Source organism: Anomalospiza imberbis, chromosome 12 (genome assembly GCF_031753505.1).
Source record: "Anomalospiza imberbis isolate Cuckoo-Finch-1a 21T00152 chromosome 12, ASM3175350v1, whole genome shotgun sequence".
NCBI lineage: Eukaryota > Metazoa > Chordata > Aves > Passeriformes > Viduidae > Anomalospiza > Anomalospiza imberbis.
The window spans coordinates 10,311,389-10,323,803 of record NC_089692.1 but is presented as its reverse complement, the minus strand read 5'-3'; the positions used below and the strand labels follow the sequence as shown (position 1 = coordinate 10,323,803).

Sequence of the window (12,415 nt, the reverse complement as noted above, 5' to 3'; positions counted from 1 at the left end):
CAAACAGGTTCAGATATATTTATATTTTTGTATTTATTCATCCCTAGAAACAGTTTATCTTTAAAATCTGTTAGTTGAGGCAGTGCCACGAGTAAGGTGCAAAACCAAATCTTTAAAACCAATTCCACTTGAGAAGAAACATTGAACAATTTTATGGTTTTTCTTCAGAAAGGGTGTGAAGCAAGCTGAAGAGAAAGCAAGCACTCTGCAAGTGATCAAAAGTTCTATTATGAGCAAAGTACAAATGTGACTTCATGATCAGATTTATAGTTGTCATGGTTTTGGTGGGAAAGCACACTTCCCTCAAGAACCTTCTATTTTCTAAAATGTTTGGTGCTCTATACCTAATTAGAAATTGTCATTTTGGAAAGAAAAGGAGTGCATGGCTGGTACATTACAGATTTACATAGAGAGTCAGTTCCTAATCATTGAATTGGCTCAAGCTGTAGCAAGTAATTAATGCCTTTGAAGATCTTAAATATGAATTTATGCTGGTCTGAAAAATGATGAATCTGGACTCTGCATAGATAGAAAGGCAGCAATCAGAGTTTTTCTTCATTGTCACAGATAGATCTTTTTGCTCAGTGTGCTAATTCTAGCAAGAGCTGAAGGGGTTACCTCAAACCTTGTCGTGGTGCTGATCTTGGGCCATTACATTCTTCTCCTGCCTCATGGCAAAACAGTGATGCTGGGAGAAGATTGTGTGCCTTTCCCTCTTCAGCAGGGATCCAGCTCCACAAGAGCTATTCAACAAGGAGAGATTCTGCCCCAGGTCGTAGGGAGAGTCTAAGGTGCATGCACTTTAATAAAGTCCCATCCATGTGGAGAAGGAACAGGGAGCGTTTCTGTATCCCTCTTCCAGTTCTCAGGTCTACACCAGTGTGGGGGAAAGGTGAAAACAGATGTTATTCCTCACATGAAAAGTCACCGCATACAGCATTAGAATAATTTTTATGCAATATGTATTTTTATGTGTCTATGATTCTGCGTTGCCCTGTTAATCACAATTACTTAATGAGTAATGTTTGTGTCTCTGTCCACTTGAAATACATTGATGTTCCTGTAATAGCATTCTTTCTGGCTCTGTTCTGACATGGTTAATAAGATGATCACAGGAATTCTGCACTTGATAGAGGAAGATGATTCTCATTCAGTAATGTATTTGTTAATCAATATTCATAGTGATTAAAATATTGATAGCAAAGGGATGATTACTTGTCATTATTGGAGAATAGCTTATAGTTTATCTTACATGCTCTTTGCTTGAAATAGAAGTGAATAAGTGGACTCTGGAAATAAATATATAAAACGCTAAGGAGTAAAACTTGCATTTTTTTGAGGATTGGTAGATACAGGATTCAAGTTGATCTTACAGTTTAGAAGTTCCCTTTATTTTGAGTTTTTCAAGGCAGTATATTAGTTAAAACTGGATGAAAAAAATAGGAACATTGGTCCTATAAGAATGGTATTTTCAACTCAGCTGTTCTGTTCAGAAAGCACAAACTTATTTTTAAAGCACTTCTGTGGGATACTGTTGTTGAGCATTTGAGAAAGTTGGAATTCTGTTTTTCATATCAAATTGTTAGCCTTTTATTGTAACCAAAAAGGAAATCAAAATACAGAATATACAGCTGCTTGAAGATGGCAGTCAAGACTAATTACAGAATTAAACCAAGGGGTTTTATTCTCAGAAATCAGAAAGGTGAGAAAATTTGAGATTTCAAATTTGGATGAAATGTCCAATGCATTTGGTACTTACCCTAATTCTAAATCTTTTTGAAGGACTTGAGTGATTCTTCCAAATCTTTGGGTAGCATTAATTACAAAGAGTCAGTATTAAATGGTAGAGAAACCATTTTGACATAGACTAAGTATATTACCCATGTTTTGTTTTCCTCACCTGAAATGAAAGCACTGAACCAATTTCTGTGAGACATTTTTGAAAGTGTTTAATATTCTTCAGTATCTGCCCATTCTCTGTGTTAGGTGAAATGTTGTATTATATTTTGTTTTAAAAACTAAATGTTAAGACTAATTTTATTCCCATTAAATAGAATTATTTGTGGACAGTACTTGAAAAAGTGTCCATTGTTGACTTGAACAATACCTAATAAATGAGAAAGGGCTTAAAGAACACCTTAGGAATAGGTTTTTAAATAACATATTTCATTCTGCATCATAGAAATATAAATGGTTGTTTAAAAATGAATTCATATCATATATTGGATGCTACATATATTTTCAGCATGGCTACATAATGTGAGTGGTTTTGTATTAATGATGAAATATGACGTGAGCTAATGCTGTTCTTAAGCAGTTCTATATTTTTTATTTGTAAATATCTTTTATAATCTGCTTATGTTCTGCTTTGTATATGTTGTATTCACATCTAATATCAATAAAACTGGGACTCAAAATAGTCTTGACTGTTAAGCTCCAAAATAATTTGTTATTTTTTCTTACAATTTTCTAATAGTACGGCTCAGTCATTTGCTTCGGTTTAAGAAAGCAAGCAGAATACCTGAATTTACCCCACTAGCCTTGAAAAAGTGTAATATTCTTTGCCTACTGTATGCAATTACAAGTGTTAAATATGTCAAACAAATTTTAAGATATGTAAAAAGAACACTTTATAATGCAGGATATTGTATTTGGACTTGATTCATAAGCTACTGTCTGTGTACAAACTAGTCTGACACTGCTGCTAAATACTTTGGGGTGAACAAAACCACTCAGCATATCCCTTTAAATACAGATGCTAATACATCTGTTCAGTGCAAGGAGAAAAGAGTTGTTTCTGAAGTAAAATTAGACAATAGAGCCAATTTCATTTTTTATGCATGTGAATGTAGAGTGCTTGAGGTTATTAGTTGAAACTGAGTAACCTTTCCAGGCTTTCATCTCTTTCTTTTCAAATTTGAATATGAAAAGCATATTCAAGTCAGAGACCATCACTTTAATGACATTTGGCAGTCATTTGATTTATTAGATTTTAGAAAAAAAAATTCCTTTTAAATATTTCATCATTCTATGCTAATCCCAGTAATATTGCCAGCTGAAGCCATGTACCTGTATTAGTGGAGACAGAATGGTGTGGAATTTTTTCTGTCATCCTAGTAAAATTTCCATGAATCTACTGAATAATAAAACAACCTTATTGAAATATTCAGATTTGGGTTTTTAGTTAAAGTGTCTTAGGATACATAATAAAAGGAAATGTCTTTTGAAAGGAGGGGGTAAAATTACTTCATCAAATATTGAAAGGACTTGACAGCAATGGAAATTGTTCTATATTATGGATATTTTTACAATAGGATACACCTGCTTTTCAGTTTGATTAATCATATAATTTGCTTGGGGAAATGTAAGCTATCTCCATAATAAATTAGAGTATTGACTTGCAGTTTGAACACTGAATCTAGAAAGCCAGTGTTCTGCATCTGATTAATACTTCAAGTGATTTAAGTTTAAAATAAAAAATTGTCAAAATATTTCCACATAGGGGAAATATTTTTAATAAAGATATGAACTTGAAAGAAATGAAAGAAGTAAAAAGAATTTCTTTTGACATTTCTGTACTCCAACATGTTGTATTTGCTCTTTGAAGAAAGTTGTCTTTGAATGCTCACCTACATATTCCACTTTGGAAACCAGAGTGGCTTTTCTTTCTTCAAATTACTTAGGGAAGTACTTGTGACTTTCTGTTGAGTCTGACATTCACAGTTAAATATATAAACCTCATTACAATGTATCTGTACACAATACCATAGACCTTGCTGAGTAGTGTGAGACAATTTTACAAGGAAAGGAAAAATATAATTTTACTTAAAAGAGAATAAGAAAAGGTCTGATGAAGCACAATTGTGTTTAATTTTGTGATATTACTAATATGAGCTCTTAAAGGTATGTTTGATTTAACTAGTCAAGTTCAGTATATTAACTTGAATTCCATATAAATGCAATTGTACTTTATATGCCTAACAACTTCATGACTTGGTGGATTTTTACTGAATGGGGTATAGTCTGCAGTAGGCACTAACAATTCTCTTCCCTTTGAAAAACATTGGTACCTAATAATACTGAAACTGTTTCCAGCAGTTACAGGATCGCTTTGCTGTGCAGCTAAAAATAATGGCAACTGAAATTAGTGGTTCAGATAGCATTAGTACCTAAGGATAATCTTAACTTAATCTTCTCCAGTAGGCTGTGACTATTGCAAAAATATTTTAAGCGTCAAATGTCAACCATGAGGTTTAGATTCTTCCTGTGTCTGTGTCAAATCAGTCCATCAGAGTTAGTTCTACAAACTACCCAACAGTTCACATGTATGTTTGGTTTGTGCTTACAACTTGAGAAATACAAAATAATTGTTTTGGTTGGTGTTTTGTGTTTAAATAGGAAGTTGAAAAATCTGGATTAAAATTGCATCACTTGGTTTTACGAAGTCATGAATTACATCAGATGAAGCAATAAAGCATCTGAGTGTAGAATGCAGATGAAACAATTTCCCTGCAGAAGACACTGCACTGTCACTTCCAAACCCAACAGGTGGTCAGAGGAGTGACTGAAAATATAGAACTGGCGAGTGGCACCTATCCCTGAGCAGGTGTGTTCTTTTGCTAACATTGTCTTATGAAAATGCCTGCAACAAAGCCTATTTCCTATCCATTATATATACATTTATTTCTGTACTGTTGTATTTGTCATTCTTCCAGCTCTTTTGGAAAATACTAATGATGGTTTTTAAGAACTGAGATCAGGATGCAATTATTAAGTATAAACTAAGATACAAAAGTAGGCTTGTGTAAGAAATGGAAACTGCAATATAGCTAAATATGCTGGTAGTGCATACATTTTAAAATTAGGCTTTACATAACTATTTCTTTTTTCCAAAAGAGCACGATGAACAAATTTTTCTCCTATTGATACATGATACAGCAAAAGGAAAACATTCTATCCAACCATGTACAACTGAAATACATTTAGAGAAAATATGTCATGGACTTGATCATCGCTTGTGAATACTACCTTTAATAAGAGTTTTTGTAATGGGAAATTACTCAACTGTATTTAATACTAATAAATTGCTCTTTACTTCAGAATACTGAATCCTGCATGTCGCATATGCTAGACTCTAATAAATTAACATCTGAAAGCAGTCAGTCTCAATCCACCATTGTGACTCCAAGGACATTGATCTTTGAAAGGCTTTGGGAAAGAAAAAGAAATCCACGAAGAAAACAGTTTTGCTACATCCTGAATTCACTGAGGCTTCCTTCCATTCAGACAAACAGGATTTCTGGCATCATGTGCTAAATGAGACATTGCATAAAGGAGAACTCTTTTTATGAGCTGGACAATTTCATCTTGTTAGCTTCTGTAGGCAATTCTCCAGATGTTCTTGTTAGGCAGACATAAATGGAATATCTTTTTCAAAACCTGTTGAAATAATACCATAACCCAATAAAAGCTTCTTAAGGCTTTTCATTTCTCTTGCTTTTTGAATTCTCATTGCTTTGAATATAACAAACATTCAGAAGTTATAAAAGTCTTGCACAATATTCTGATTCCTGGGTATACTAGTTATGGTCTAAGCATAACTGTTTTTTAGGTATTTATTCTGCAAAGTTTACCTAAAAATGCAGGAAAGATACGATGAATAAAAAATAAAATTTCAGAGTTTTAAGGTAATTATGAAACTTCAATACATTTCAAGCTGTGATATTTGAAAATAGCATCATGCTTTGGAGAGACTGTAATTCATAAGGGTTTCCAATGTAGAAGTGATGTATTTTATTATTTCTGTTAATCATAACATGACTGTGCAACTTTGATTTTTCTATTTACTTTCAGTATGGATTATAAAAATGTTTCAACTTCAAAATATCCCAACAAATCAATATTAAAAGGTGGGTTTTGGTCTTAATTGCTTCAGGACTGTGTTCTGCAGCATTACACTAATGTGGTTGTTATTTGTAGAGGTTTGCCTAGATAATTGGGTGTCTAATTTCTACTCAAGATTAGCTTTGCATATAGGGGGAAAAAACCTAATGAGTCTGCTTTTTGATAATACCAGTTGAGAAGCCAGTAAGATAATAGTAATGAAATCTGCATGTGTGTTTACTATAGCTTTGCTGCATCTCTTATTCATGTCTAATTAGATTTGAGTATGCTGAATATTTGAGGTTAATTGAATATTTTCTTTAATAAAAATGAGATTTTCATGGGTAGAAAGAAATTTATTTTGAGCTTAGAAGGAAACTAATAGTCTTTTAGACTTTTGCATGGAGAAAATTGGAGTAAGTCCATAAGTAATCTAAAAAATCACTAATTCTTATAATAAATAAAGCATTTTATATTATCTATAACTGGAACAGATTGACTGTTTTAAAAACATCTTAACTGTTAGAGAAGGCTTCATGAGATTCATTGCTTTAAAAACATTTGACGTTTTTCCCATACCTTATGCACATTCTTCAATGTCATTGTTTGGCATGTGAGATAGAGAAAATAAACAGAAGCTTGTTGAAAAACAATATAGTAGAGTTCCAGAAATCTGGACATACAAGATCCCATGAGTTTCCATTTTCACAGGTGGTTCAAGCATGTAACTTGGCATTAATTGGCTTTTTTCAACTATAACTTTTTCACTGAGAATGGTTAGAAGATCATTTTCTTTCTTCCAGAATCTTGGAATGGAAACTTGGATGGGGAAGTTTAGACAGGACATTTAGACATTTTAGGATCATGGTGCAAACCTCTTGGTTGCCCATGACATTGTGTGGTACCTCCTGATGACCATAGTGACTGAGAGCAGCTGTTGTGTTTGGTACCACTGAAAGGAGTTATGAGAATATCCAAGAATGCTTCCAAACACTACAGGCCCATACATTCAAAGAACAGTGAAACTTGCCAAGTTATACAGTGGTTCTAGAGAACAGACAGCAGAAATAGACGAAACACTTATGAAACCTGGCAAAGGTTTTATATGAAATTTAATTGGGAAGCTTTCTTTTCTCAAAAACTTTTCACTCTTAGGTGAACATGTGACTATTTGAACAACTTGTAGTACAAGTGGAAGTAGGAGAGCTGTGGGAAAGATGGGATGTACTTTTTATTAAAAATAAACTTCTGAAGATCCCTATTCTAAAAGTGGATTCCTCAAATGTTAAGGCTTTGCATCAGGAAACATTGTTATAATTCTGTGTGTTTATTCCTTTTCTACAATAATCTCAAGTTGCTGGAGCATTTTTTTCTTCACTTGATGAAAATCTGCTTCATCACGTAGTTGTTCAGTTGTGTTAGAATGTGACCTATGAAAAAACTGAGTTATAGCAGAACAGCAATATTTTGAACTGCAGAGATTTCTAACAAGGTTCCAAGGGCATTGTAATCTTCAGCTTTTAGTACGTTTTTAGGACTAACTTTTAAATTACAATTTTAGAGGCAAACTGTCACAAGTTAATTTTGAATTATTTTTGCAATTAATTGGATAGAAAGAAAATTGAGATGTTCCATGCCTTGCAGCAGTGTTAATTCTGCTAAGTTCAGGCAGTACTAAGGGGTGCTATGAAAACATGTTATTCATCAGGATCTAAAAATATATCTTCAGTCTGGTTAATCATTTTCCCCAGACTTGAATGAAGTTGCGCTGAATGTATTACTTACTAGTTTGAATTTTTCCATTGAGTGAAATGAATTTGAACTCTTCAGGTTTGTTAATAATTTGCATTTAAAATTGTTTTAGGTACAGTATTAGTAAACTTAGGAAATTCCTTTTGGGATGCTTATGGGAAAGGGAAGGATCTGTTGATGTGGCATTTCCTTTGAAGTTCTCTGGCTGTCCATCTGTCTCCCTGCTGCCTCCCCATCACTTCCTGTGGTGGCCTTAGGAGCACTTGGCCATGAGAGCAGCACATGTGGAAAGCCATCCACATGTCCAAAAGAACTGCAGATGACAATAACAGCTTCTTATAACCTAAGAAAGTAAAAAATTGAGAGTGGAAGCCAATGATTCAAAGGCAGAATGCCAGTGCTTTGCTTTCTGTTAGTAGAGAAAAAGGTGGCAAATTGCAGATTTCTTTGATTGAATGTCTTAGTAACTCAGCCACTGGAGTGGCTGTTTGTGCTAGTAACCCCTTCCTAACAGCACTTCCACTGCCCATGGACGAGCTGGGAGCTGCTTTGGGGAAAACTGAAAAATCAATAGCTCTGGGAAATGGGTTCCTAGGACTAAGAGAGATGTGTCCTTCAACAAATCCCTCTTCAAGGAATTTAGGCCTTCTTATGTCCTCATATTGCTGTATTCCAATACTCTCACTCCGTAGCAGAGTTGATACTTTCTGTTTATACAAATAAGTTTATTTTGGGTAGCAAAAGACAGTATGAGATACACTAAAGATTTCTGTCTGCACAGGGGAAGAGGAAACCTTACTGTGAGGTGGAGAGTCAAAAAGAATTGTCGTGACTACAGTGGCAGAGTAAGTAGAAAAAAAGTGGATATTAAAAATGTTGGAGTTTAATGACAGACTAATTTCTAGCTCCGTCTTCTCCCCTCAAAAATAGATGAAAACTCTTTTGAAGAGCTATGTTTGATTCTTAGGGGCCTATATTCAATCTAGTTCTGTCCTAGCAAAACCTTTTCAGTTTCATTTCTTAATTTTTTAAAAATTCCTGTAACACCTTTTTAGTCTCTATAATGTTTCACAGTAGTTTGCTGATATTTACAGACTGATACCACTTGCAGGCAAGCAGCTACTAATAATAGGATGCCCAAAAACTTCTTAAAGAATTTCTTAAAACCCTGCTTCTCATTCTTCTAGTATGTTTTCCAAACCAAGGCTAACTTTCACTCTAGGTCATATTAATAGTACAAAAATTAAAAGCTGATCCTTGTGTTTGTATTTTAAATTAAAACAATGAAAAGCTTTCAGAGCACTCACTCACACTCCCCAGGCTGTGGATTTTCTCCAGTCCATTGGTCTAGAGGTTTCTCTTATTGAAATATTGTGGCAGGAAAGGAGGATTAAATTACTGAGGCTGTCAAAAAGGACAAGCACTCTGCCATACATTATCATTATCACTGGCTTCCTCAGTGGAAGAAAATGCAGTAAATCACTTCAAATACAAAGCAATAAAGACCACTGGCTTTTAAAATCATGAGTGCTATTGCCATTAACAGAAAGTGACAGCTATGTGGCATGCTTAGATGCTGCTTGTATCTTTTTTGACAGTGTGCACATAAACCTGCCAGTGACACACCATTAGATCACATGACCTTTCAAATTTGATTCTAGCATTGTTGCTTTTCCTTAGAAAAAAAGAAAGAAATGTTTATTTTTCTTTGTTGTTTTCCTCATGCTCTTCTAAAAGCATTTGATACTAATAGTAATTCTGATTTGCTTTGCAGTGATAAATGTGGTTAAGGCAGATAATTGTGCAGAAAGAGGGCTCAGGTCTGCTCTAAAGCCAGATCTGCACATTGGCAGGTACACATTAGTGCTGGAAAACTCTGTTATAGGTCTTAGTAAATAATGCTTGTGGTTCACCTCGTGGTTTGTCTCTTTTGAGGAGGTTGGACTAAGGAGTTAATACCTAACTAACTAACTAGAAAAAAATTTGTTTCACCTAGGAATGATAGCTGCATTCTGATGGGACAGTTGCTCTTATTTCTTTCTAGTGTAAGTTCATGTGGCATGGAGTACTGCAACCTCACATAATGCTGGTTTAGTGCTGTGGGTTGGGGTTTGGTTTGGGACTTTGGTTGGTTGGTTGGTTTGTTTTTAACAAATTTGTTCTGCAAAAGGGAGAATCTATTACCAATATTCTATCACTAATGGAACATATCTGCCCAGTGTAGTGTAGTACATTTGTTGCTTTCTGAATTCAGAATACTACTAAGAATCTAAGAGCTGCAGCATGTGTTCCTTAGCCCTAGAATTTCCAGAAATAAATAGGTAGATAGATAGGCAGCTATTATGTGAATACATATGAGAAAAAATATAAATTATTCTTGTCCAATTTCATAATAATAATAAATTTGTTCTCATTCAATTTTTTTTATTGTGATGGTATGTACATTACTTATACAGAATGAATGACATTTTTTGATTACATTTTCTCTTGAAGGTCAACCATTAAAATGGAATAATCACTAATTTAAAGATTCATTTGATTTGTGGAAGAATAGGAAACCTGCTGATTGTATTTGGTGTGTTGGAGTTACTTGTAAATCTTTTAAATATGTATTTATTCACAAATCACTGATTCACTCCACAGTAAGGAGGAGTGATCTCTCTTCATTTCATTTCTAGATCTGAGTTTCTTGTCTTGGCCAGAAAACAGGTTTTACTGGAATGGAGCAGGGAACAACATGAAGTGATGACTTGTTGGGATGGAAATATCATAGCAAAACAATTCTTAGTTTTGGAGATTTAAAAAATACCCTGAAAAATACTTCACTTAATAAGAAAGCAGATGACTAATTCTACCATATAGAATAGGAAAGTGGATAATGTTCTACTAAAATTTGACAATACTGAGGATAAAATACTAAAATACTCTTTTTATTTCTTTTTTTTTCCCCTAAGTGATAAATTAAGCAAAGGGAAATAGCTAGTTGGTGTGCTGCGATTTCTTCTCTAAACACTTGGATATTTTTAATAATTGTTTTACAAGCCTAAGGTGAAAGTAAGGTAAGATTACAGCAGTGAGCTTTTTCTCTGAACAGAAGCATTCATCTTCTACATGTTGCTGCCATGGTAGTGTCCAGTGTGTTTGTAGGTGGGTTGTTTTCTGCAGTCTCTGAGCTGTCTGGTTTGGCCCGTGGTGAAATTTCAGTTCTGCGTTGACTAAATAGGAAGCTCATCAGTAGTCCAGTTCCCCACTTGATCCTAGCAAGAGGACCACCAAGAAAGAAAATGTATGGAAAGATTGTGCCATATACCAAAACTTTCCAACTCTGTGCATTTTAAACCTGGCCTAGTTATATCTTCAACACGTGTTTTCTATCACAAGCCTTACAAACCAGTATCAGAGCTTTTTCAGCTGAAACAGGAACTGAACTAAACTAATGCTTTAAAGCTCAGGAAACCAAATTATCAAGGATATAAATATCATTGAAAATTGCCTGCAGATGGTTTAGCCTGACACTTTATTGGTGTTTGTGCTAGGCCAAATTATAGCAGCATAGGCAGTGTATTATGTCTATTAAGTAGTGTATTAATTTATTTTTTTCCTGTCACAATTAATGTTGCTGGACATGATACTCACAATGATTGGATCCATATTAGAACATAAATGGATAAATCACATGGACTTTTTTGTCTTCTAAAAGAAGAATCATTTTAATGAATAGCTCTTGAAAAAGATTTACTATTATAATATATAAAATTATTGCTAAGCCAAATTTGCAACTATAGGCTAATGCTGTAGTTGAAACTGAACCAGTTTGACCCTGAAAATAATGCATTTTGCAGCTTTATACCCTTTTAGTTTATGCTTACAAATAAATGTTAGTTGGCATGGAATTTATATGGAAAATACATATTTTTAGAGTCCTGTTTAGGTTGGAGAAGAACTTTCAGGTCATCGAGTTCAACTGTTAACCCAGCAATGCACTTTAAAATATCTCCAGGGATAGTGACTCCACCAGTTCCCTGAGCAGCCTGTTCAGGGCTTGACAACTCTTTCAGTGAATAATTTTTTCTTAATATCCAGTCTAAAATTTATTTGGAGTGGGATTCATTGTTCATGCATATAAGATTTCAAAATAATGATTGTTCTCTCCTTTCAATTTCATTTATTAATATGGAATCATTTTAGAAGTTTATCAGAAGTGTTGATTTTGGTTCCACATTTGAATTAATGGCTTTAGTTGCAGAAAATGCAAAAATAATCAGTATCAAAAAAAATAAATATGCTGTTAAATAGAATTCTATAAAATATAAAATACATAAGCATGAGGTCGTAGGAGACTAGGAAGACTGAAATCCTTTTTAGGTTACTAATTGTTGCAAACCACAAAGATGGTTCTTTTCTTTTGACAAGCATATTTTCTTTATGTTTTCAGACAGTCATTGTCTGTCATTAATATGGAGATTTTGTCAGAATATTTGCTTTTCTTATACCTGTATTGTGTGACATGGGTAGCCTTTTTGTTTTGTTTCTTCTTCGGTATAATGGGGATTCAAATTCTTTATTAATTTTAGGAAGATATACTTGCTAATATTTGTAAAACTTTGGAATAAAAACAGGATACAGAATTATTATTTCAGCATCTGAACCCAAATTAACAGGACACATTTCTGGCATCCATTTAACTTTTTATAACTGTGTCACAGTTAGTTTTTTTTTTCTTCCACTGCTGCCTTTCAGCATTTTAAGAGTGTAGAAATTTCAGTCATGTAGTGAACCT

General features: G+C 33.9%; 1 protein-coding gene and 1 long non-coding RNA gene across 10 annotated transcripts in view; both read left to right on the top strand.

Moving 5' to 3' along the window:
* Window positions 1–12,415, top strand: part of RPGRIP1L (RPGRIP1 like) — a 33,416-nt gene that overhangs the window by 15,045 nt on the left and 5,956 nt on the right. The gene's annotated exons all lie outside the window — the stretch shown is intronic.
* LOC137481187 (uncharacterized) lies at window positions 755–10,571 on the top strand. The gene is made up of 3 exons (XR_011003384.1): window positions 755–892; window positions 8,417–8,495; window positions 9,410–10,571. It is a non-coding gene; the product is annotated as an uncharacterized lncRNA (long non-coding RNA).